Here is a 27,170-nt window from a genome sequence, read left to right as displayed (position 1 = left end):
TACAGAGGACATAGCTGCCAGGAAGAAAGGGAGGAAGTATCGCCAGATGAACTGCTGTGGGTGGTGGGGGGAGGCTTACCCACAAAGACAAACCCTCTCACCCTATGGCCCATCAAGGGTTCCAAGGAAAACACTCTTTCCTGGAACCAACCAGAGTAGGCACCTCAGAATAAGAAAAACCCTGACTTTGCCCTCCACTACCTCTATGGTTGGAAACCTTTTATCTGTCTGGGATCTAGGTTCCGCACTTGAAAACAAAAAAAAAAAAAAAAAAAAGAGGGGGGTAGTGAATAATATTATAATATTTGTCATTTTCCAGCTGCCTGGCACTGAGAGTATCTTGTGTAACTGGAGGAATCCCAAATGGGTGACAGGCAAGATGTTCCATCTCTACCAAGGAAGCCCTAGAAGGAGCATATATTTCCCTCCCCTGTCCCACGGAGCTGCTGCATGGACATGTGACAGTGGCTAGTCAAGAGCTTTGAATTCTTAGTAAGTATGCAAATGTCTAGCTGCAGTGGAATGAGAAATCCAGGGGTAGGGCAGTGAATGCTGACTGAGAGGGGCAGCCCACAGTATAGGAGTGCTCAGGGCCCAGGGTTCTCTAGCTGTACCTGCTTATTTTCTGCATTCTCTAGACCCCTATAAGAATGATCTGTTACAGATATTTTAGCTTGGCTTGCAAGCCCCATTTCAATCCCTTTCTTTTTACCTTTCTCTACTTTAGAGTGTAGAAAACAAAATTCTTGGATTACCTTTTTTTTTTTTTTTTTTGCATTGAGGGTGCTTATGCGATACACTTTTAAAATAATAAGATAGAGTTTTAAAATAATAAGATAGAGGAGCAAGTTCTTCCCCCACAATATGAATGCAAAACCTGGAGAGGCAGAGAGTTTTACACTACACCTTTGTCCTTCCTCCTCCTTCCTGCCTGAAATACAGATGAAACGCCTGGAGGTGAAGCAGCCATCCATGACCATGAGGAACAAAATACTAAGAAGATTCTGATGACATCCCTGAGCAGCAACTCAATCCCAGAAGGTCATTTCAGATTCAATACACAATCAAAAAAATATATATATATATCTACACACTGATTTTCAGATTTTCTGTTATTCTCAGATCAGCCTATTTCTTCCTAATATATTTCCAATAAACTTAGAAAAAGTTGAGTTGAGAATGGCATTTGCAGGGGTAGATAGCATAATGGTATGCAAAGAGACTCTTCTGCCTGAGGCTTCAAAGTTCCCAGGTTTAATCCCCCACACCACCATGAACCACAGATGAGCAGTGCTCTGAGGGGTGGGGGAGGGGAGAGAGAATGACATTTTTATTTGATGTGTGTAGCGTGTGTGTGCGTGCGTGTGTGTATGTTTTCTGTAGTGTTAAAAACTGCTGTAGCTCCAGCTGCAGGGGCGGCAGCCTGGGGGCCGGGCCGGAGGGGAGGGGAAAAAAAAAACTGCGGTAGCTCCTCGTGTGTTCAACAAGACAAGTTTTGATTGGTTTCTACCCAGGATTGTGACTGAAACCACCATTCTTTTCCATCTTTGACATTCTGTCCTCTGAAGAGGGATAGTCCAAGAGACTAAGTGGTAGTACAATTCCTAGTTGAATCTTCAGTGCAAAGATTATCATATAAAAGAACCCAGATTCAAGTTTTCTGCCCCTGTCTGCAAGGTGGAAGGTTAATGAGTGGTGAAGCAGAGCTCTCTCTCTCTTTATCTTTCCCTCTCTACCTCCTCCTTTCCTTTTAATTTCTCTCTCTCTAAATAAAAGTTAATTTAAAAAAGAGAGGGACAGTCCTCTTACTAGGCAAATACACAATAGCCATGGGTTTTTCCACCCAATAAGAGTATTCATCTTGGGAGTATTCATCTTGGGGCAGTAGCACCAGTGTAAGGAACCTGGTTCGAGCCCCTGGCCCCCCACCTGCAGGGGAGTCGCTTCACAGATGGTGAAGCAGGTCTGCGGGTGTCTTTCTCTCCCCCTCTGTTTTCCCTTCCTCTCTCCATTTCTCTCTGTCCTATCCAACAACAATGACATCAATAACAACAATAATAACTACAACAATAAAACAAAGGCAACAAAAAGGAAATAAATATTTAAAAAAAATTTTTAAGTATTTATCTTGCTCTCAGTTGTACTATGAGATGGGACTCCACTAAACAAGAGCAACAAAAAGGAAATAAATATTTTTTAAAAATTTTAAAGTATTTATCTTGCTCTCAGTTGTACTATGAGATGGGACTCCACTAGGCCAGGTCTCCAGTCTTCTACCACCTTCACTAGCCTTTGGCTCAGTCCCTAAGGCCAAGGCTCAACCCTTCACTGAGACTATCTAGCCTCATGCTACCCAGCAACAGTGGATCTTCACCAATGCTCAAGCTACCTTATCTTTTCTAAAGCAGCTGAAAGTGCTGCCTCAGAGTAGATTTGTGGTCAGATACTGGTGGAGGACAGCCACCCACATCAGGTCAAATATAATGCCCTCCAGTGGTCATCAACGAAGATCATCCCAGAAGTGTTCAATGCTTTTGGTGTGATACACTGACTGTCAAAGTAGATCCAATTCCAACAACAACACCCTCTAAATTGGTGGGAATAGCCCCAAAATGTGTTGCTACATTAAGATTTGAGAACTTTAGGAGTAAAATAGGCTGAATTTCTTTTTGTTTATTTATTTATTTGCTTATTTGCCTCCTGGGTTATTGCTGGGCTCTGCCTACACACGAATCCACAGCTCCTGGAGGCCATTTTTCCCCTTTTTTTGCCCTTGCTGTTTATCCTTGTTATTATTGTTGTTGGCTAGGACAGAGAGAAATCAAGAGAGGAGGGAAAGACAGAGGGGGAGAGAAAGACAGACACCTGCAGACCTGCTTCACCACTTGTGAAGTGACCCCTCCTTTCGGAGCTCACACCAGGTGTTGTCTCCAAGCTGCCATCTTGGCTCCACCCCTTTAAAATTTTTATGAATTACATATATAGGGAGAAGAGTACCACTCAGTTCTGGTATGTATGGTGTGGAGGATTGAGTGTGGGACCTCAGTCATATAACTCATGTGTTCCTCTATTGGGGTATCGCCAAGCACAGATTTTACAATTTTTTTTAATTTTTCTTTATTTGATAGGACAGAGAGAAGGAAGGGGAGATAGAAAGGGCAAGAAATAGAGAGATACCTGCAGTACTTACTTCACTGCTTGTCAAACTTCTCCCTTGCAGGTAGGGAACAGGGGCTCAAACCTAGGTCCTTCTTCTTCTTCTTCTAGCGTTTGCCCTTCTTCCGTAGCCAGTCAACAGCATCAGGTTGAGCCTGATGTAAAGTTTCGAGACCTAGGTCCTTATGCATGGTAACATCTGTGCTTAACTAGGTGCACCACTGCCCAGTTCCCCTCTAAGCAGATATTTTTAAGTCTAAATCACCACTGGTGTCTTTAAGTAATATAGAATATACTGGAGAGAGACAGGCTCGGTGCCCAAGGGAGGAGGCCTTGATTCCTGGCAGGTAGGCAGTCTGGCCCAGGGAGAAGAGGCAGAGCTGGCAGGGTGTGGGTAAGTGGCTATTATTGCTTGGACAGAGGCTGGATAGTGAATACATGCTGAGCACAGTAAACTAATCAGGAACTGAAGTTAGGGTTTTACCTTATAGACACAAGGGAGCCAGTGAAGTAAGTTAGAAGTCAGAAAAGTTGACTTTTATTACCATGCTCAAGGACCCAGGTTCAAGCCCTATCTCCCCACCTGTGGGGGAGACCTTCATTAGCAATGAAACTGGTCTATAACTGTCTCTTTCTCCCTCTTCCTTCTCAATTTCTCTCTGTCCTAGCAAATCAAATCAAATGAAAGACAAAAGTTGACTTTGATTAGTGCTGGCTCTTTTCTAGACACTCTCACTTAATCCTCCCTGCTGACTGCTCCACAGCCAATGCAGCTACTCTTCCCTTTTTTATAACAGGAAACAGAGACCCAAGGAGTATAACTAATTACCTCATTGTCACTGTCAGCAAGGGCTCCGAGCTAGGATTCAAACCCAGAGCAGAGCCCACACACAGAATCACTTCTCCAGATTACCTCCTGGTAGAGCAGGGAAGATCAGAACAGAGCAAGGACCAGCCACCTTGGGGTGGAGATGCCCACAGAGAGCATTTCAAGGAGCAGAGAGAAGTATTCAGTAGGGTCAGGTGTTGCTGAGCCATCAGGAATGCAATCCGAGAAACAAACATGGGGTTTGTGAGGAGGCAATCACAAGTGGCCTTTACAGAGCTTTATTCTAGTGGAGGGTGGGGGCAAGTGGTTCCTTGTAGGACATCAACCGGTAGGAGTGACAGAGAAGAGTCCTGGGCAGGAATCCACAATGAAAGGACAGAGAGAAATGGGGAAGAAAAATTGCCAAGCTTTTTGAGACTATGACTGGTAAATGATGGAACATTTTCTTCTTTGAGGTGCTCTACTGTTTCACCTTCTTTTGTTTTGAAGGGCAAAACTAACAAATTTTAGCACTTGTGCTTGGATGAAAATTAGCAAGTGTCAGAGAAATTACTTATAAAAACACAGTGTCAAAATCAGGTAAAATACAAAGAATTAACTATTTCAAGGAAAAGTCCTTAAGGGGAAAGGTTACTTGACTTCCTATGCTGCTGTAGTTAGACGTAGTAGTAGTTGTGTACCGTGGACCAATGCTGGGAGACGGTGAGGGAATCCTGGGTAAGATAACTTGCTTCAGGCATGTTTTAAGTCAAGAGAGCAGAAAGCAATGCATATGTTTGTGGCTTGAGACTGAAGCCCAGAAATTAGCTGTTTGATGGCGGCCCGGGTTTCCCAAAACTTTGGTTGCAATGGGCGGAAATGTTCATTAACATTCTTAGTTTGCGGCTGGTGAAGTAGCTCACTTGGATAGTGGACTGCTTTGCTACACGAGACCCAGGTTTGAGCCTGGCTTCTACCGCATTGAATGAAGCTTTGGCGCTATGGTCTCCTTGACATTCTCTTAAAATAATCAGTAAACAAAAGGAAGCATTCTTAGTTTTAGTGAACTGTGGGAATTTGAGTTACCAGCCTTTGTTCTTGTACTGAATAGTTTCTTTGACAAATCAAAAGTACTTCTAGGGAAGCTCCCTCTCTCCCTCTCCCCCGCCCTCTCTCTCTCTATATATATATTCTCACTTGGTGGATAATACTAAACCAAAACACCTAGGGCATCAATTAAAGCCACCAAGGAGGAGGAAAAGGAGTCCTCCCTGGGGCTGAAGAACAGTTTTGCTGAGACTGCATCCCACAGTCATCCCTCCAACATACTCCCTCTCAATGTGTTCAACGTGGAAGTGTTTTGAGGTTGAATGAGTGCCTCAGATGCCCATCATTTTGCAGAGACCCAATCATTACTTCAAGCAATAGATGTATAGAAGGGAATCCCGAGTTGACTTACTTGTGTCCAAGGGATCTCAGGCCGAATTGCCACTGGTAACACATCCTACCAAAAGTCAGACACAGGACACACATGCTTTGACCATGAACTCTCACCCTCTAGCTTACAGCAGAAGACATCAAGGGAAGGGGTAGATAGCATAATGGTTATGCAAAGAGACTCTCATGCCTGAGCCTCCAAAGTCCCAGGTTCATTCCCCCAGCACCACCATAAGCCAAAGTCAAGCAGTGCTGTGGTAAAAAAAAAAAAAAAAAAAAAATTTAATTAATAATAATAAATAAAAAAAGAAAAAGAAAAACAAATTAAATATATTTTTTTAAAAAGAAAACTATAATTGACTGTGGTCTGAGAGTGGATAAAATACTGGAATCTCAAGCATGAGGTCCTGAGTTCAATTCCTGGAAGCACATGTACCAGAGTGGTATTCTGAGTCTCTTCCTCTATCCTCCTATCTCTTTCATAAATAAATAAAATGTTTTTAAAAATATAACAGGCTGATGCTGACAGTGCAGTGATTAACTTCCCTGTGTGAGGGTCTATCTACTTTTTTTACTGCCCACTGAGAAAATGGGCAGTATCTGGAATTTCCTTTAGAACTCTTCAAAAGCATCATATGCAGGGCTGGGTAGTGGCGTATCTGGTTGAATACACGTTACAACATACAAGGACACACAAGTGGTGAAGCAGGGCTGCCTTGTTTCTCTGTCTCTCTTCCTCTCTATCTCCTCTAGACAAATAAAATAAATAAAGACAATAAAAATACTTTAAAAAAATCATATGCTCCAAATACAGAACCCACATACACCTCCTCTATGTCCAAGTCACCTTCTACATACCTTCTGCTACCCTGTCACATATTGCAGTCCTGAGCAACCTTCTGTCCAGGCGCTCTACCTGAAAGGTTCTTCTGTCCTCTAGCTCAAGAGGGAGACAAGACCCCCCCCCCCCAGTTCTTCTTTGCTGTCCTTGCTGTTCCCCCAAACACAGAAGTTGACTGTGTTCACTGCAGGGAACTGGAGAAGCAACAAAAACAACAGTGTTGTAGGTTGGGAAGATTCAAGGATGCCACAATAACTTGTCAGCACCAGAGCTAGGGGGTGCTGGATTTGGAAGTGTTCATGCCTGGAGGAGACAGACAATAAACACACAGAGAACCTTATACAGTATGCTGGGAGAGGCTATGGCTGACAACAAAGCAGGGGAAGAAGGAGAGAAGTGCAAGTTGTTTTAAAGGAGTGATCAGAGGTCAGGAAGGCAGCATAATGGTTCTGCAAAAGACTTTCATGCCCGAGGCTCCAAAGTCCCAGGTTCAATCCACCATACCACCATAAGCCCGAGCTGTGCAGTGCACTGGCAAGTAAATAAATATAATATAAAGAAGTGGTCGGACTTTGAGCAAGGATGTGAGGGGGCCAACCACATAAATCTGAAGGCAGAGCACTGCAGGAGAGGGAACCCTTAGTGCTAAGGTCCTGAGGTGGGGGGCGGGGGAAACAACAGCATGGAGACAGGTCAAAGTAGACAGAGGCAATGCAATGGAGCACCCTTCATCCTGCAATGAGGGCAAAGAAGGAAACCACTCAGCTTTGTAACCACACTGAACTAGACACACCTCACCCCATCTGTGAAAGACTAACTCCTGTGGGTCACTGGAAAGGAGTTCCCTGGCAGAGGAGACACCTCACCCCAAAGGAGACAGCTCACCCCAGGTTTCTCCCCACCACACAGTAATCCCTTTTTCTCTTCCCCTCATTGCAGGGCACCTCTCAGTAACCTCCAAGAAAAGGGCCAAGAAGCAAAGAAGGAGACTGCAACCCAGTATTCTGCACCTGTGGATGGAGCAGTCCACAAATTAATATTTAAAGATCTGCGTGAAAACATCTGGAGTTCACCACACCCCACTGTTAGTGAGGCAGAGGGGGGAAACCACTAACCTTCTACTGTCAAGAGCCATGTGATACATGAACATTTTCCCCGTATATCCGAGCACATCAGCAAGCAGAAACCACAATCACAACAGCAGCAGCCCTGACACAGAAGTTGCTTCCTGGCCCTTCCCACATCATTACTGAGAAGTCCCTCCCACCAGCGACCAAAGCCAACAAAGAACCCTTATTACATCTACACAGGGAGAGGGAGCACCCTGGGCTTCTCAGGGAGACCCGAGCCATAGGAGAGGGTCCTGCAGTGGGCATGCTCAGACAGCTGCTATGAGCTCTTACTCAGGTGGTGACAAACTCCAGTTTGGAAAGAGGACTTGTGGTATGGGAACTGCTTTCTAAATAAAATTAACTCTTGGTATGGCTGCCACAAAGAGAGAGAAAGAGAGAGAGAGAGAGTGAGAGAAGGGTGTGTGTGGGGGTTGGGAGGAGGTATGAAAATCAGGAACTTCAAACTATGTATTGAACCTCTTTTGTGATTCCAGAATATTGACATAGGGGGTGAGAGGAGGGAATCTCATTTGAAAGTTAAGAAACACTATAAGGAAAGACCATATTTTACAACTAAGTAGCTGACAAGGTCAAGTCAAGGAAACATAAATATGCCAGTTCTTGTATTTTACCTAACAGCGCATCAATATGTGCATTGCAATCAGTCACTGCAATGCATGCTGGCTCTGTAGTTTGGAACATTTTCAGTTACTCGCCCCCTCCTCGAAAAATAAATAAATAAATAAATAAATAAATAAATAAATAAAATAGATGCTTGGTGAGGGGAATTAAAAAAAAATTCCTTGAGGGGCTGGGTGGTGGCGCACTTGATTGAGCGCACGTTACAATGCACAAGGACCCGGGTTCGAGCCCCCGGTTCCCACCTGCAAGGGGAAAGTTTTGCAAGTGTTGAAGCACTGCTGCAGGTGTCTATCTGTCTCTCTCCCTCTCTATCTCCCCTACCCTCTCAATTTCTGACTGTCTCTATCCAATAAAGATCATTTTTTAAAAAATTCCTTGAATGGACCAATGTTCAGCTCTTCATTAGGTAAAAGCCAGCTTGAGGGGAAGAAGGCAGACTAGTCCGCTTCTTAGATACTCTCTATTATTTTATTGTATATATTTATTTATGTATTTATTTGCTACCAGGGTTATTTTGGGACTCTGCCTGCAAGAATCCATCACTCATGGTGGCCATTTTTATTTTCTCTAGATAGAGGGTGAAAGACAAAGAGAAATAGAGAGGGCAAAATGAGAGAAAGGGAGAGAGAGAAGGGATACTATAGCATTACTCTACTACTCGTGAAACTTCCATTCTGCAGGTTCTCCCATGTGATGACTCAGGGCTTGAACCAGGGAATTACATGTGCTAAGATGTGGACTCTACTGGGTGAGCCACCTGTTGACTCCTTACATGGTTTTTTTATGAGATTTCTGAATGGAGAAGGCAGTGATGTCCCCCTCCAAGAAAAGAAAACCATTTGCTTTCCAGAAATGAAGTAACAACTCTCTTTCCTTCCTGCTGCTTCCCCAGTAACATCAGAATTCATCAGGAGGTGATGGGATGGTAGACTGGAAACCCCCAGAACAGAAAGGCTCCCTTTCAACACTTTCATAAGCACTGGAAAAGGAGTTCTTCCAAAACTGAGTAAGGCTACACAACTATAAAAACTGTTTTATTAGAAGCCAGGTGGTAGAGCAGCAGGTTGAGAGCACATGGCACAAACCACAAGGACTGGTGTAAGAATCCTGGTTCAAGCCCCGGCTCCCCACCTGCAGGGGAGTCACTTCACAGGCGGTGAAGCAGGTCTGCAGGTGTCTTATCTTTCTCTCCCCGTCTCTGTCTTCCTCTCCTCTCTCCATTTCTCTCTGTCCTATCTAACAACGATGACATCAATAACAACAACAACGATGACTATAACAATGAAAAAGACAAGGGCAACAAAGGGAACATAAATAAATATATATTTAAAAACTGCCTTACTGTCAAAAGAATACAGTAGAATGAACAAAGTAATAGCACGGTTCAAGCAAAGAACAGCAAGATAAGAACAGTTAAAAAATGTATAAGCTATTGTATGTTGCTGTTGATTATAAACCATTAATTCCCCAATAAAGAATTTTTTAAAAGAACAGTTAAAAAAGTCTCTTAGTAATTAAAAAACTCTCTTAGATGCATTTTATATAGTTTACTCATATATAAATTATTTATATAATGCTTTTAAGTATAACATCCACATGCATATGGTCCTTTATGTCACTTTCTCTCTAGTACTTTTTAATCTTTTCTACAACTTTTTTTGTTTGTTTTTCTCACCCTTTTTGTCATATGTAATATCTTGAGGTTCTTTAATCTGGTATATGTGTTCAAGGACTCTTGGTGCTGTAGTTTATATCTATTACCAAATAATCTACATTTCTCTGAAAGGTAACTACTGGATGGTTTCACCTATATGTCAAATATAAAGAACTTAAACACATGAACTTAAAAAAAAGAGAGAGAGAAAAAAGAAAAAAAAAAGAAAAAGAAAAGAAGGAACCAAACTGTCACTAAGACTTTGTGCAAACTATGATGGTTTCTTCTTCTAGCGTTTGCCCATCTTCCGTAGCCAGTCAACAGCGTCAGGGTGAGCCTGATGTAAAGTTTATCCTTGGGGTCAAGATGGAGGGGGTGGGTGTATCGGGAAGGAAGGGATGGGGGCTGGGCCATAAGAAAGGCACAGAACTGTGGTGGTGGGTACAGTGTGGAACTATACCCCAGTATATCTTATGATCTTGTAAACCATTATTAAATCATTAATAAAAATATTTTTTAAAGAAGGAAAAAAGTAACCGCATAATTTTAAAACAAGGTATATTGCTCAAGAAAGAACATGAATTTATATAAATTTAATAAGACATAGTCTTATATTTCCTACCTAACATTATTTATACTTAACCTGTATTTTTCTCACTGCCACTAAAAATAAGTGACTTGAGGATAAAAGGGCCAGATGGAGATGCACCTGGCTGAGTGCACACTGTACCAAGCACAAGGACCCAGGTTCAGATCCCTGGTCCCCACCTACAGGCAGAAGCTTTATGAGTGATGAAGCAAGTGCTGCAGGTGTCTGTCTCTCTGTCTCTCTCCTTCTCTCCCCTGCTCTTCTCAATTTCTTTCTGTCCTATCAAATAAAGAGAGAGACAAAAAAGGAAAAAAATACCACTGGGAGCCGTGGATTCATTGTGCAGATATCATGCCCCAGTAATAACCCTGATTGCAAAAAAAAAAAAAAAAAAAAGTTGGATCGGGCGATAGCACAGCAGATAAAGTGTACGTGGCACAAAGCGCAAGGACCAGAGTAAGGATCCGGGTTCGAGCCCCCAGGCTCCCCACATGCAGGGGAGTCGCTTCACAGGCAGTGAAACAGGTCTGCAGGTGTCTGTCTTTCTCTCCCCTCTCTGTCTTCCCCTCCTCTCTCCATTTCTCTCTGTCTTATCCAACAATGAACGACATCAACGGTAACAATAATAACCACAACAAGGGCAACAAAAGGGGGAAAAAATGGCTTCCAGGAGCAGTGGATTCATGGTGCAGGCACTGAGCCCCAGCAATAACCCTGGAGGCAAAAAAAAAAAAATGTTGTCCCACCGAGTGAATTTCCCATTGATATAATGACAACAATCTGAGTCTATGAGAGTTGCTTGAAAGGTATAGCAAAATCCAAGCCCTGCATTATATTGGGTTGCTGGAAAAGTCATGCTGCAGTTTTGCATTGAAAAATGTCATGACTTTTCTGAGGAGTTAATAAGAATGCACCTGTAAAGGAGACTAAACTCATGCCTATAGCTCCATGCACAGATTTCAATAACTGCAAATGAGTAATTGCTGCCCCCCACCCCCGAGAAACAGGCTCACGGAACAATGTTGGCATGAATCTCTTTATGCTGTTACATTCACATAAGTGTGATAGACAGCACTGTTCTTATGACTGGTAGGGAGACCAGAAGATTAGAATGGGAGGTGATATTTAAAAATGTGAGTAATTTGCTCTTCCTTGTGTTGACCACCCTTTATAGATTTAAGTCTGAAGGACAGTAACTCTTTGAGCTTAATCAACTCCTTGTTAGTGAAAGCTTAACAGAAGTATGATATGAATCTAACTTTCACATATACGCAATGCCAACTTCACCTCAAAAAATGCTACATGGACCCATTCTGAAATAATAATTCTTTCTTACCGGAAAGTCATAAAGGCTGGTGTGGAGTCTGTGAAATGGAAAAGTCGGATCCAACTCTGTGCTTATGCATAGACTTGCTCTTCCTGAAAATATACGTGGAGAGGCAGCTCTGGGTTTAGGTTAAGATGATTCCTAGCGCCTTCCCTCCCTCACCCCTAGCTATCAGTTGCATATCCTTATTCAGTCTCTGATGATGTGACCTTGGACGAGTCAGCACACCTTTCTAACACCTAGATTCTTCAATTTTAGATTCTTCCTCTTCAACCTGGAGATACTAGTTGGTTGCGAGGACTAAATGAGATCTTGTGCAAATAGCTTTTAGCTAAGTCCCTGGCACAAGAGAGGGTCCTTCATAAGCACTTAAGAAATGTGCCCTCATGATTCAATGTGGCACTCAAGACTACATTTTAGATTGTCCTCGTTGCTGATATCTCAATATCTTGTGATAACCCTTTTTGCTCTATGCTTCTAGCTTTTATTAGTCTTTTCAATACATTATAGGGGTATTTCATCACATACATCCCACTTTGGGGGGACTGTGACTGAGGAAAGATGAAGAGTTAAGACAAATAAGTAACAATTACACCAGAGAGAAATAGTCTTTAGGATATGATGTCTTAAGTGCCTGGAATGTAAACAAATCATGCATTTTCAACCTTTGAGGCACCATATCATGGCTAGGCTTTATTTTAAAAGAAACAAAAGCCATGCAGTATTAAAGAAAATAGAAGGAAGCAATGTGGGCCTTTCTCTATCGCCATATTACCTACTAAAACAGGGATTAGTGGGCTAGATTGTGGGGGGATTTCATGGGGTCTGACTTCCAACAGGTGGCAAGCTTCAGTTATCTTCAGATGCAAAAACCTTAATGAGTTTGAGTATGCAAGTCTTGGGGATTCTGCTCCAGGCCTCCTCTAGGCAATCCAGGGAAACAATTTTCTGGATTTTAGCCTCCCTGGCAAGTTAACAAACAGGCAACTGTCTGCCGTGGCTTGCACCTGTCCCCAAAACGGTAGGGGATGAAAACCCACCATCCTTTTCCCGGCAGCCCATCCTGCCGCTGGGGGAAGCCCACTAGGAAGTGGTCACGACTAACCAAGCCACACATCCCCAGGGTGTGGGATTTCCACCTCAATCCCCAGCCTGGATGCCGAAAATAGGCGCCCGCTTGCCATACTGCAATGGGATTCCCCCCAGCAGCAATCGCCTCCACCCCCCATGGACGCACCCCCCCCACCAGCTTGCATGTTTTATTAATAAATGCAAGATGGCACACCGAGGTAAAGAATGGGAGGCGAGGCATCTGCAGCTGGACCCGAACCAGGGCAGTTTGCAAAAATAAATAAATAAATAAATAAATAAATAAATAAATAAAGCATGTGACAAGAAGCAGGTCCCCCGGGTTGGAGCTGAAGCCCTGGGCTTGCCCCACGTCCCCTACCTAGCCCGGCTCCCTCGGCCAGCCAGAATGAAGGTCAGCGGGAAGCTCCCCAAGTCCTCCCGGGCACGCACCCTGCAAACCCTGACCGGCCCCAGGACCTGTGCTGAGGCAGGGGAAGCCCCGGTCGCGGCGGGCTGCGAGGACACATACCTGCTGGCGGGGCTGGGGATTCGCCGGGCTCTGCAGCGGCGCCGGCCGCGGCTCGCGCTCCTGGGGCTCCCCTCTCCGCCCCCCCCCCGCCCCCTCGCGGCCCCGCCGTCCCTCCGCCCACCGCGCTCGGGGCCGCGCGCGCGCCTTCGCGCCGGCGGCTCACCCGGGCCCGCGCCTGCGCTCTCGTCTCCCGCCACCCGCGCGCGCACGCGCGCGCGCGACCCGGCGGCTGCGGAGCGGCGGCGCGGCTGTCTAGGAAACGGCGGGCCCGGCTGGACTCAAGAGCCGGGCAGGGGGCGGGGGCCGGGGAACTCGGTCGCCGTGGGAGACCGACGGGAGCGCGCCAGCTTCGTGTGGAGGGTGAGGGGGCTGTGGGGCGGGCGTGTGCGGGGAGCGGAGGGGTCCGCCGGAGGAGCTGAGGGGAGGGGAGGGGAGGGGAGGGGAGGGCGGAGAAGCAACAAGTGCGGAGAAGGCGGAGGGGCGGGACGCGGGAGTCGGTCCAGGTCCAGATCCCGGTTCAGCTGGCGGCCCCGGCCCCGGCCCCGGCCCCGGCCCCGGCCCCGGCCCCGGCCCCGGCCCCGGCCCCGGCCCCGGCCCCGGCCCCGGCCCCGGCCCCGGCGGGAACGGAGCCTCCTGTCGCCCAGGAGCTGTGCGGGGAGCGGGGGGGGGGGGGGGGGGCTCGGCTTCCCAGCACGCGGCGTCCCGGGAGGCAGCGAGGTCGGCGTTGCCCAGGGCGTTTGGAGGCCACGGAGGGTGGGTGGGTGGAGACACCTCTTTGTGGTCGCCCTCGGCCCTGGGTCCGAGGCCCGCGGGGACCCTCGGGGTGTTGCCAGGTAGAAGGTGGCTGTCAGCACCTCCGCTGCTGCACCGTCAGCTCGGCTGGGACTGCGCTACTCACCCGCCTGCTCCCCCAGGCCACCAAAGCATTTGAAATGGGGGGGGGGGGGGCGGGTGTCAGCACGTCTCAGCGCCCAGAAATGCCGGGGAGCCGCGCGCGCACTCGTGTCTCTCTCTCTCTCTCTCTCTCTCTCTCTCTCTCTCTCTCTCTCTCTCTCTCTCTCTCTGGCTTTATTCCCAAGAGCAAAGTGGCCGGGAGGGGCGACGGCCTTCCTCCAGGTACCCATCAGCTTGTGCCCACAAATACATTTTTCGGGGGGAGGGAGTGCTGACCTTTATGTTAACACCCACTGCCACCACCCTCTGTTGGAAACCTTCTTTCTCCTTTATTTCATTTGATTAGTGACTTAATATTGATTTACAAAATTTATTTTTAACATTACTTTTTATTTATTTTTTTATTAGATAGAAGTTGAGAGAGGGGAGTGGGAGTGATAGAGAGGGGGAGGGACAGAGAGACACCTGCAGTTCTGTTTTTCATCACTTTCCCCTGCAGGTGGGGACCAGACACTTGAACCTGGGACCTTACACACTGTATTGTGTGCGCTTAACCAGGTGCGTCACCCCCTGGCCCCAGATTTACAAAATTTATAAAATATCAGGGATATAATTTCACATCTTTCCCAGTACCCGAGTTTTGTGTCCCCATTATTCCCTCCACTGAAACTGTAGTAGTCCTCCCAAGATTGCAGATATGGCTTGACTATTATTTCTATAACTATCCATCTATATATATTTGCCCCATCCCCCATAGCCCTAGCCTTATCTTCCTTTCTAAGTCACACCTATATCTGCAAATGTCCTTCCTTTTTACCAATTTAAATTCCCACCAGCAGTGCAGGAGGGTTCACTTGCCCTAATAACCTCTCCACAGTATTTATTACTATCCTTTCTGATGTATGACATTTTCACAGGAGTGGTATCTTGTCTTTATTTGCATTTCTCTGACAATCAGTGGCTTGGAGCATTTTTTTTCATATGTCTGTTTGGTTTTTGTATCTCTTCTTTGGCGAATATTCTGTTCATATCCTTATGGGTGGAGTCACTGGTGTTTTGTTGTTTTGCCATTGCTTAGTTTGGTAAGTTCTTTATGTATTTTGGTTATTAGCTTTTTGTCTGATGTATGGCATATAAAGAGCTCTCATTCTGTAAGGAGTCTGTTTGGGTGATGGTTTCTTTTGCTGTGCAGAAGCTTTTTAATTTGATATAGTCCCGTTGGTTTATTTTTATTTTAGTCTTCTTTGCAATTGGATTTTCCTCATTGAAGTTGCTTATAAAACTTGGATGGGAAAGAGTAGTTCTGCCATTATTTTCCTCTAAGTATGTGATAATTTCTGGTCTAACATATAAGTGCTTGATCCACTTGGAGTTTACATTTATGTGTGGTAAAGTGTAGTGGTTCAGTTTCTTCTGCATGTTTCAACCCAGTTATCCCAACACCATTTGTTGCAGAGACTCTCCTTTCTCCATTTAATAATTTGGGCCCTTTTGTCAAAAATTAGATGTCCATGCTGTGTTAATAAATCTTTTAAAGATATATTTATGAGCTAGTCAGGCGGTAGTGCAGCGGGTTAAGCGTACCTGACACAAAGTGCAAGGACCAGCATAAGGATCCTAGTTTGAGCCCCCAGCTCCCCATCTGCAAGGGAGTCGCTTCACAAGCGGTGAAGCAGGTCTGCAGCTGTCTTATCTTGCTCTCCCCTTTTCTGTCTTCCCCTCCTCTTTCCATTTCTCTCTGTCCAATCCAACAGTGACAACATCAATAACAACAGTAGTAACTACAACAATTTAAAAAAAGTACAAGGGCAACAAAAGGAAATAAATATTTTTTAAAAAGATATATTTATGAGAGTGGGGCAGAATATGAACCAGGGTATCACTCTAGCACTTGCGGTATTGGGGATCAAACTCGGGATGTCATGCTTGAGAGTCCAACACTTTATCCACCGTGTCACCTCCCAGGCCACCAGAGGGCTCTTAGTAGCATGAAGAATCTGAACTGGAAAGGAGAAAATCAGGGATGGATTAAGATACCGGGAGGAACAAATGGGGTTTGGAAGAGGTGGATAGTTTTTCTGCCAGGTTGTGGCGGTATCTCAGTTACTCTTGAAAATGTGTTAGAAAATAATAAAAGCATATTTGCCTAAGTTATTTCTGCCCTCTTAGACGCTGTGGAGATTTGACCTCAAAGGTGTTGGTAAAACGTACAGATCAAGGTTGTCAGATAAGAGAAATTGGAACATCATTTTGATTTACCTGACTGAAATCTTTGTAATCTAATTTAATTTCCAGATTCACATATAATGCTACTTTCTTTTTTTAAATATTTATTTATTTCCTTTTTGTTGCCTTTGTTTTGTTGTTGTAGTTATTGTTGTTTTTATTGTTGTTGTTATCGATGTCGTTACTGGATAAATGAGAGAGAAATGGAGAGAGGAGGGGAAGACAGAGTGGGGGAGAGAAAGACTGACATCTGCAGACCTGCTTCACCGCCTGTAAAGTGACTCCCCCCACTGCAGGTGGGGAGCCGGGGGCTCGAACCGGGATCCTCACGCAGGTCCTTGCGCTTTGTGCCACGTGCGCTTAAACTGCTATGCTACCGCCCGACTCCCATAATGCTACTTTCAAGGGAACTTTTTTCCTGCCAAGGCTTTCTATAAAGACCTGAAAGAGAGTATCTTCAGTATGAAACTAGTGAAGATTACATGCTAACATCTTTACTTGTATTTTTTATGTGTACTGCTTTTTTTGAAAATCTGAGTTCAATGAAGTTGTAGGTGCTACCATATTATGTTGTAGTGGGGTCCAAAATCCTGAAATTTGTGTAATTTGTCAGCTCTGTGCTGCCCTCTGGTGATCATTTACTTCAATACACACCCAAACTAAAACCTTACCTTTGGTAAATTCTTTTAGGATGTTGAAAACCTAAAACAGAGGTGTCAGCAGGATGCTCTTTTGCTTTCCCCAAGCTCCTCATGCTCTTGTTTTTAGGAGAGCCTAGCCTAACATGCAGCAGAGGATTAGCCTTTGAGACCGATCAGTTTAGAGGATCTGTGAAGATCTCTGACAGGCATCTTGCTTATTCTTATTGGTAACAGTCACTTGGAGCCGCTTGTTTAAAATCAGATTCTGGAACCTCACCTGAAATCCATTAACATCTAATCTCCAGAAGAGTTGTCTGTGGTTTTCATTTTTAACCGCCCGAAATGATTCTTATCAATAGATGCTGGCGAATACTTGTGCTATAAATAGAACAGGTACTGCTTCAGTAGACTGCAGATGACCAAGGAGAGGCAATTCTGTGGGTGAAGGAGCCCACTGAAATAGAAAAATAGAAGCCACAAAGCAGAAGTGAGAGAAATTAACTGAATTTAAGCACATTCTTGCCAGATAGACCTGCTTCTAATGTGGCTGCAATTGGCATGACATACTGAAATGTCTTGAGCTAAGTCAAATTTTCTGTTGATCACTTTTCTACAGGACAAGGGACATAGCATAATGGTTCTGCAAAAGACTTTCATGCCTGATGCTCTGACATCCCAGGTTCAATCCTCTTCACCACAATAAACAAGTGCTGAGCAGTGCTCTAATTAAGGAAAAACAAAAAACACATAAACAGAACAGTTGTGTCTGCACATGCATGATTTTAAGAGAACATATCAGAGAGTATGTTGATCCTGTGAAATGTGTAGAAAACTTGGTGTCAGAGTTAAATGTGTTGTTCCCTTGAGGTAGCTGTTTATCAAAATACAGCAGGAACCTGATGCTACATCACTTGTAAAAAGCTAAAATTACAATGTTTCTTTTACTCTTGATTTACAATGCAACCTCACTTATTTGGAACACAAAACTAGTGTTAGTGGAAAATATGAAAAATGGAGAATACATGCTGGACAGGGCTAGCTATCAAGCATAATGGTTGTGCAGAGACTCTCCTTCCTGAGGCACCAAAGTCTCAGGTTCAACTCCCCCACACCACCATAAGCCAGAGCTTACCAGTGCTCTGGTAACATAACAACAACAGTAATGCATGCTTCATGTGGTATTATTTAAAAACTTAAACAGCAAGGCGGGGAAAATAGCATAATGGTTATGCAAAAAGTCTTAAGCAGGGGGTTGGGCGGTGGCGCAGTGGGTTAAGCGCATGTGGCGCAAAGCGCAGGGACCGGCGTAAGGATCCCAGTTCGAGCCCCCGGCTCCCCACCTGCAGGGGAGTCGCTTCACAGGCGGTGAAGCAGGTCTGCAGGTTTCTATCTTTCTCTCCCCCTCTCTGTCTTCCCCTCCTCTCTCCATTTCTCTCTGTCCTATCCAACAACGAATAGCGTCAACAAGGGCAATAATAATAACCACAATGAGGCTACAACAACAAGGGCAACAAAAGGGGGGAAAAATGGCCTCCAGGAGCGGTGGATTCATGGTGCAGGCACCGAGCCCAGCAATAACCCTGGAGGGAAAAAAAAAAAAAGTCTCAAGCATAATGGTTGTGCAGAGACTCTCCTTCCTGAGGCTCCAAAGTCTCAGGTTCAACCTCCTGCACCACCATAAGGCAGAGCTGAGTAGTGCTCTGGGGGAAAAAAAAAAAAAAGAAGAAGAAGAAGAAAAGAAAAAAAACAGTAGCAGCTAGCTATCAAAATGACTTAGAGCCCCGCTGAAATGCTCCCATCAAATAGCTGTGATTGGCTTGTAAATAACAAAATTCATGTACAGTGTATATGGATAGGACACAAAACACAGTAGCAACATGTTTTTAGTAGGCCTTTGGTAGACATTTATTTTATAAAGAGCATCACACAAGTAAGTTAAAGATGCTTATTGAAGCATTTCTATCTTCAAAGATATTTTCTCAGTGGCAGATTTCATTTTAATAAGTGGCATACCAAGAGTAAGGCCAATAAGAACATCATCTTATAACTGTATAGAATTGTACCCCTCTTATCCTATGGTCTTGTCGCTATTTCCATTTTATAAATAATTTTTTTAAAAGGAGGGGAAAAAAAAACATCACCTTGTGTAGACAGTACAGATTTTCATTGTAGGGAATTTAAACTATAATAAACCCACTAAATGTCTGCTTTTTCATTTTTTTAATTTTCCCTTTTGTTGCCCTTTTTGTTGTTGTTGTTGTAGTTATCATTGTTGTTATTGGTGTCATCGTTGTTATATAGGACAGAAAGAAATGGAGAGAGACACCTGCAGACCTGCTTCACCATCTGTGAAGCGACTCCCTTGCAGGTGGGGAGCTGGGGGCCTTGAACCCGGATCCTTATGCAGGTTCTTGCGCTTTGTGCCACGTGCGCTCAACCCGCTGCACTACCGCCTGACTCCCAGATGTCTGCTTTTTGTAATTCTAAAATGTGTTGGAGATAAAGTACTCCACCTGAAAAATCTTAGGAGTCTAGGTTCCAAATGATTTTGAAGTTATCACTAAACTTCAAGTTAGCACATTTCAGTTATCCCCCAATTAACATTACATTCTACATGGAACTAAATTGAGAGAACTCCCAATTATACAATTGTCCTTTAATGGCTCAATTGTGGTCAGCTAGGTATTTCTCTAAATTCTTAAAATGCAAGGAAATCTAGAGTTTGGGTGCAATTCATGTCTATATCCTTTTGGTTCATATTCCTGCACTTATTATTACAAGAGGGAGCACAAAATACCACCTCACTATCCACGGAGTTCTTTCTTTGTTGCTTTCATGTGGTGCCAAGGATCAGACCCAGAGCAGTTAAGGGAATGTCTCTGATTTAGAGAGCAGTTAACGCTATAATTTTTCTAAATTTCCTCCTAGCCATTATTTTTATCATCCTGTAATCACTTTTTAAAGATTTTTAAGTGTATTTTTTTAATATTTATTTTATTTATTCCCTTTTGTTGCCCTTGTTGTCTTATTGTTGTAGTTATTATTGTTGTTGTCGTTGTTGGATAGGACAGAGAGAAATGGAGAGAAGAGAGGAAGACAGAGAGGAGGAGAGAAAGATAGACACCTGCAGACCTGCTTCACCGCCTGTGAAGCGACTCCCCTGCAGGTGGGGAGCCGGGGTTCGAACCAGGATCCTTATGCCGGTCCTTGTGCTTTGCGCCACCTGCGCTTAACCCGCTGTGCTACAGCCCGACTCCCTTAAGTATATTTTAATACATTTTATTTATTGGCTATTGACAGAGAGAAAGGGGTGGGGAAGATAGAAAGAGAGACACCTGCAGCACTGCTTTACCTCTCCAGAAGCTTCCAGACTTCAGGTGGTTGCCTTAAACCCGGCTCCTTGCACAGTGTATTGTGTGTGCTCAAGTAGGTGTGCCATGGCCCAGCCTATCTTTAATTATTTTTATGTGACAGAAGATATTCGACTTCACTGAATCTAACTAACTAAAAATGACAAAAATTATTAAGAAAACAAGCTTGATCAAATTTGAAGATGGATAAAATTTGATGTTTTGTAGTTTTGTACCCTTTCATATTTATGTTTCTATAGAAAGACCACAAGCTTCTGAAGGATCAATTGTGCATTCCAATAGTTGGTTTTATATAAAATTTCTGTGAATAATATGTGCCACTTTATATAATTAAGGTGTTCCGAGTCATTGCTTTGATCTTCTATCTTCATGCCATGTAAAGTAAAGCTCTTTGGGAAAATGAAGTTTTTAGTGATAAAATAAATCATATTATGTGGCTCTTTCCTGCCCTCTGTCATGAAAGTTGTCACTTTTTTTTTTAGATGACATCCTTATTAACCTTCTAGCCATAATAAAGCATAAAAAATTTTTTTTCCTTGGTGGAGACATACACAAAAGGTAGCATTCATAATAAAATAAATAAAATTCTCCTTTTGATCCATATTCCCAGATGGGTAACTAGTAGAAGATAATCAGAAGCTGTGAACCTCAATTCTACCAGGAGCTGAAGCATTTGTCACCAGGAATATTGTTTTTTATACCATCACTGAAAGGGAGAAAATCTGGAAAACACCAGAGGAAGTCAAAGGAAAAAAGGGTGGATATTTGGAAGTAGTAATAGGTGTTGGTGTGACTTAGAAAGGAAGTGAGGGGGGGGGTCTTGTGGTAGCTTAGCAGGTCAAGCGCACATGGCATAAAACTCAAGGACTGGCATAAGGGTCCCGGCTTGAGCCCCTGGCTCCCCACCTGCAGGGGGAGTCGCTTCACAATTGGTGAAGCAGGTCTGCAGGTGTCTTACCTTTCTCTCCCCCTCTCTGTCTTCCCCTCCTCTCTCCATTTCTCTCTGTCTTATCCAACAATGACGATATCAATAACAACAACAATAACCACAACAACGATAAAACAACAAAGGCAACAAAATGGGAAAAAATACCCTCCAGGAGGAGTGGATTCATGGTGCAGGCACCGTACCCCAGCAGTAACTGGAGGCAAAAAAAAAAAAAGTGAAGGCAGGACCATAGAATAATTGGGGGGGGGCTAGATATAGGTAGTGATAGATATAAAACCAACCCATACCTACGACCTTGGTAGAACTACTACAGTTTCCAATGAATGGGATGGGGATACAGAATTCTGGTGGTGGGAATGATATGGAGTTAATACTCCTATTATAAGTTTGTAAATGAATATTAAAATCACTAATAAAAAATCAAATGAAAGTTTTTATTATCCCCCCAACATCTCTGTTTTTAAGGGCTTACTCCACCCAAAAGTGTTTCCCTCTTAATGCAGTTCTGATCTTGTATTTGGTAATGTTAAAACAGTTGTTTTTATGGTGCCCAGGAGCGTTCCAGATTTTCATGCCAAATGCCCCAGAAGTCCCAGGTTCAATTCCCAGCACCACCATATGCCAAAGCTGAGCAGTGTTATGGTCTTTATCTCTCTCTCATGAAATTAAATAAAGCTTTTCAAAAGTTGCAAAAAAAAATATTTCTGAAACTTAAAGTTGAGTTTCAGTGGTGCCCAGTAAAGCAAGTGCCTCACCATGTGTTATGCCCTGGGTTCCAACCCAGAGAAACACCATGACACTGAGGGTAGTTCCACATGATGGAGTGGCATTGTGCTTCCTATCTTTCATTGAAATAATGAGTGAAAAAGTCAGCACAGGAACAGTGATGACACCCATGTATGAGCCCCTACACTGTAAAAAATTAAAATAATGAAGTGAAATTTCTGCTTGTGAAGTCCTCTGGGATGTTACTGAATTAAAAAATGGTCATGAATTTATAAATAGATTCTATTTTCCTTCTCTTTGTGTGTTTCTAAAGTTGTTATGTAAAACATTTTTCATAGTGACCACAATACCTATCAAAGCAGAAAAGATAGCCAGTTTCCTCTTTACTCTGTAACCTAGGGAAAAAAGCTTCACCACAGGACAGCTCAGGTAAGTAATTATTCATTACTTCATTCTTTCTAATGTTTAGGAGGTCAGATGCATGACCATAATTTGTCAACTGTAATTATTGTTAGTTTGAGAGAAATGAGAGATTTTGTACTATGGAAATACATATAATTTTCAATTTACAGGTCCTTGGACTAACACTTGGGAAACCTGTAGCTATATAATAGCATTTGATTATTAACTACTTGTAACAACATTAGAAATAAGAGTCTTATAAGGGGGCTAAATATAAGCATGGCCTCTTGCTTTAAAAAAATAATAATGTGAATAGAATTAAAGAGAGCTAGGAAAGTTTTGGAGGAGCCTGGAAAATAGTCTTAGTTGTTGAACTTAGCAAAGTACAGACAAAAAGGTGACAATAGTGTATATATATATGATAGGAGGAGAGAGAACTAGACATCACACTGCTACATGTGCTATTGGAGTTGGAATCTGAGACCTCATGCTTGCAAGCCTAGCACTTTACCGGCTGTGTCATGTCTCAGATTGCCTGATAATGGTTTTGAAGTAGATAAGATGCTGACATACTGTGTGTGCCTTTCCTTTTCCCATCTTCACAAGGAATAAGTAGCAAGAGAAATTTAGATGAAGAAAATCAAAGATTTTGAAATTTAAAATGTTATTAGAATAATTTACCTTGGAAAATTTCACCTCTTTCTAATCCCAACCATCTGCCAAGAATTGTTTGTTTATTTTAGCTCCAGGATTATCACTGGGGCTCTGTGTGGCACTAAGAATCCACTGCTTCTGGTGGCCTTTTTTCTTTTTTCTATTTTATTGGATAAGACAGAGAGAAATGGAGAGGGAAGTGGGATATAGAAAAAGATAGACACCTGCAGACCTGTTTCGCTGATTGTGAAGCATCTCACCTGCAGGTAAGGAACCCAGAACTTGATCCTGGATCCTTGCATGGGTACTTGCTTTTAGTATTATGTGCACTTAACCAGGTGTGCCACTGCTCAGCCCCCTCAAGAATAGTTTTTATAGGGACAGGGTGGTAGTACATCTGGTTGAACATACATGTTACAGTACACAAGGACCTAGGTTCGATCCCCCAACCCCACTTCAGAGGGAGAGCTTTGTGAGTGAAGCAGGTCTGCAGGTATCTCTCTGTCTCTCTCCCTCTCTATCACCCCCTTCCCTCTTGGTTTCTGGCTGTCTCTATCCAATAAATAGATAAAGTTTTAAAAATTAAAAAAAAGAAAATTCTTTTAAAAAATTAAAAGAGGGGAGTCAGGCGGTAGCGCAGCGGGTTAAAGTGTGCATGGTGCGAAGTGTAAGGACTGGTGTAAGGATCCCGGTTCAAGCCCCTGGCTCCCCACCTGCAGGGGGGTCCCTTCACACAAGCGGTGAAGCAGGTCTGCAGGTGTCTATCTTCCTCTCCCCCTTTCTGTCTTCCCCACCTCTCTCCATTTCTCTCTGTCCTATCCAACAACAACGACATCAATAATAACCACAGCAACAATAAAACAAGGGCAACAAAAGGGAAAAAAAATAGCCTCCAGGAGCAGTGAATTCGTGGTGCAGGCACTGAGCCCCAGCAATAACTCTGAAGGAAAAAATAAATAAAAGAGAATGGTTTTTATATCCACTTACATACCCATCATAAGACCTTCTAACTTGATATTACAACTTATTTTGAAAAACAGTGTCTTAGGCAGTATATGTTTCTAGTGATTAAATACATAAGCTTATAGAACTTGACAATAGGGAGTCGGGCGGTAGCGCTGTGGGTTAAGCGCACGTGGCGCAAAGCACAAGAACAGGCGAAAGGAACCGGTTCGAGCCCCCGGCTCCCCACCTGCAGGGGAGTCGCTTCACAGGCGGTGAAGCAGGTCTGCAGGTGTCTATCTTTCTCTCCCCCTCTCTGTCTTCCCCTCCTCTCTCCATTTTTCTCTGTCCTATCCAACCAACAATGCTGACATCAAGAACAACAATAATAACTACAACAATAAAACAACAAGGGCAACAAAAGGGAAAATAAATATTAAAAAAAACTATTAAAAAAAAAAAAGAACTTGACAATAGACATGTAATGGATATTTGTTTTATGAGCACAGAAATAGTCATAAATTTTGTTCACTTGTTTCATTGTTGACCATGAACCATCATTAACATATTTCACTTTTTCTGTTTCATGCAATACTTTCCAGGTGCATATATATTAACATGGACAGGAATTAAAAATATGGGCTCTTAATGAGTCACTTGTATTGAAATTAGAGGGAAGGATGGGAGGATACATCTAAAGATAAGTGCGCAAGATAAGAGTGAGTTGAGAGTGAGGGGCTGAGAGCGAGTTTCTAAAGGTTTTTTGATAAGGTGGAGAGCTCAAAGAATATTAAATCACCTATAATGTGATAATCTTAAAAATGGCACTGGGGAGCAAGGAAAAACTTATTTCTTTCCTCTGATTCTAAGAAAGGAGAAAATAAGTACTAAATATTTCTAAGGGAAAAAAAAAAGGTATCTAGTGACCTAAGGGAGAGCAAGATTTTTTTTTTTAAATTTCTTTATTGGTTGATCAGTAGTTTACAGTCAACAGTAAAATACAATAGTTTGTACATGTGTAACATTTCTTGGTTTCCCACATAACAATTCAACCCCCTTTAGGTCCTCCTCTGCCATCACATTCCAGGACCTAAGCCTTCCCCTCCACCCCAGAGACTCTTATTTTGGTGCAATACACCAACTTCAGTCCAAGTTGAGAGCATCATTTTTTATTTGAGTAAACAATGTAAGTGAAAAATAAATTCTGAATAACAAAGAGTTTGTCCCCAAAGAAGTGTTTATTTCTCCATAATGGGGTGGAGGATGTGGAATGACTGAAAAGTTGAGGGATTAGGTACAGTGTGAGTATGGTTGGGGGTGGAGGCTTGAGAGTGAAGATGTAACTGAAAGGAAAGAAGAAACGTGTTGATGGAGGTAAGTAAATAAAACAAATGAAAGAAGTATTTAATTAGGGGTGAAAAGTAGACATATGCTAGAGGGAAATCAGGGTCATTCAGATAATACTTCTTTATAAGTAAGGAATTATTAACCACAACCAGTTATGTATACTTAGAAAAATGGGAAAATATAATAATTACTTAGGACTGAAAATGGTACTCAGATGTGAAGTGATCAGGAAGAAGTCTTTGAGACATTTCTCAGAGACTTACTGTGCCTGGATATTGATTATAGACTGATTTTCTAGACTTCAAGGACATGGCAAGACTCAAGAAAGACCAGGACACAAGAAGCAGAGGCCAGAAGGGTTGGGAAGTTCTGTGGTTTTTATTGATTTTATGTCTTTGTACAGTTAATAGCAATTTATTGGAGGCATGCATAATTCAAGACTATTCCTGGTAGCCCAAAAAGGGAACTTTTAATTTTTTTAATATTTTGTTTATTTAATAAAACAGAGATACAGAAATAAAGATAAAGACCAGAGCACTGATCAACTCTGGCTTGTGGTACTGCTGGGGACTGAACCTGGGACCTCAGGGCCTCAGGCATGAAAGACTTTTGCAGAACCATTATGCTGCCTCTCCAGTGGGAGCTGTTCTAATGCCATGTGGCAGTTGATTAAAAGAATTTCTAAATCACTCAGCCAGTTTTGAAACTGAGTCTCGATGAATAATTTTGAAGACTCTATGTAGCTTCATATTTTACATATAAAAATGTTTCTTTGTTATTACATCATTTCAGGTTTGTATATTATATAGCCAAATGTTGTTTAGGTCTTTTTTAAAATAAATTCTTTTTTAAAAAAAAGATTTTATTTATTTATGTATGAGAAAGATAGGAAGAGAGAGAGAGAGAAAAAAAAACCAGACATCACTCTGGTACATGTGCTGCTGGCCTTTATCCACTGTACCACCTCCTGGGCCATTAAATATATTCTATCTATCTATCTATCTATCTATCTATCTATTTATTTATTTGATAGAGACAGACAAATTGAAGTGAGACAGGAGATAAAGGAAAAAGACCCTGCAACCCTGTTTCACCACTCATGAAGCTTTTCCCTTGCAGGTAGGGACCAGGATCTTGAACCTGGGTCCTTGCACATTGTAATGTGTATGTTTAACCAGGTGCACCACCACCTGGCCCCATTTAGGTCTTCTTAGCTAGCACCTGTTGAGTACTTATGTTCCCTACACTTTACACATGCAAGTTTTATATCCAGCAACATTTTGAAGTAGGTAGTTATTCTGCTCCATTCGTCTATAACTTTCATATAGAGATGAGGCTGAGCGCAAAGATTTTTTGCCTAATGTCATATACTTATTATAGGGTGAATTTCTAATGTGAAACTGGGATTTTGCATTCTAGCCCCCTGGCTTGACCCCTATGCTACATACCTTTTTATGTATAAAAACTGTAAATTGAGGGAGTCAGGCGGTAGCGCAGCGGGTTAAGCGCAGGTGGCGCAAAGCACAAGGACCTACATAAGGATCCTGGTTCGAGCCCCTGGCTCCCCACTTGCAGGGGAGTCACTTCACAGGTGGTGAAGCAGGTCTGCAGGTGTCTGTCTTTCTCTCCACGTCTCTGTCTTCCCCTCCTCTCTCAGTTTCTCTCTGTCCTATCCAACAACGACGACATCAGTAACAACCACAATAGTAACTACAACAGCAATAAAAACAAGGACAACAACAGGGAAAATAAATAAAATAAAAAAAAAACAACAACTGTAAATTGAGATTTACATGGAAACTTAGATTTTAGATGGTTGTGACTTGGATATATTTTGGTAACATATATCTAC

General features: G+C 42.9%; 2 protein-coding genes across 6 annotated transcripts in view; one reads left to right on the top strand and one right to left on the bottom strand.

Moving 5' to 3' along the window:
• The window catches only part of TMEM266 (transmembrane protein 266), a 151,986-nt gene extending 138,679 nt beyond the window's left edge, over positions 1 to 13,307 (bottom strand). For 2 of the 3 annotated variants that reach the window (XM_060174690.1, XM_060174697.1), the window contains exon 1: positions 13,167 to 13,307. The gene's annotated coding sequence lies outside the window, so the exon portion shown is untranslated. Of the gene's footprint in view, positions 1 to 11,575; positions 11,659 to 13,166 lie in introns of all 3 variants that reach the window. The other variant, XM_060174693.1, reaches the window with a different exon arrangement.
• An 82-nt stretch (positions 13,308 to 13,389) lies between these two features.
• Positions 13,390 to 27,170, top strand: part of NRG4 (neuregulin 4) — a 93,808-nt gene continuing 80,027 nt past the window's right edge. The window contains exons 1-2 of one of the 3 annotated variants that reach the window (XM_060174704.1): positions 13,407 to 13,526; positions 22,312 to 22,402. The gene's annotated coding sequence lies outside the window, so the exon portion shown is untranslated. Of the gene's footprint in view, positions 13,527 to 22,311; positions 22,403 to 27,170 lie in introns of all 3 variants that reach the window. The other 2 variants (XM_060174706.1, XM_060174702.1) reach the window with 2 other exon arrangements.

This window comes from Erinaceus europaeus, chromosome 16 (genome assembly GCF_950295315.1).
Source record: "Erinaceus europaeus chromosome 16, mEriEur2.1, whole genome shotgun sequence".
Classification (NCBI taxonomy): Eukaryota; Metazoa; Chordata; class Mammalia; order Eulipotyphla; family Erinaceidae; genus Erinaceus; species Erinaceus europaeus.
Note: the sequence above shows the minus strand (reverse complement) of the source record. Positions and strands in the feature narration are given on the sequence as shown.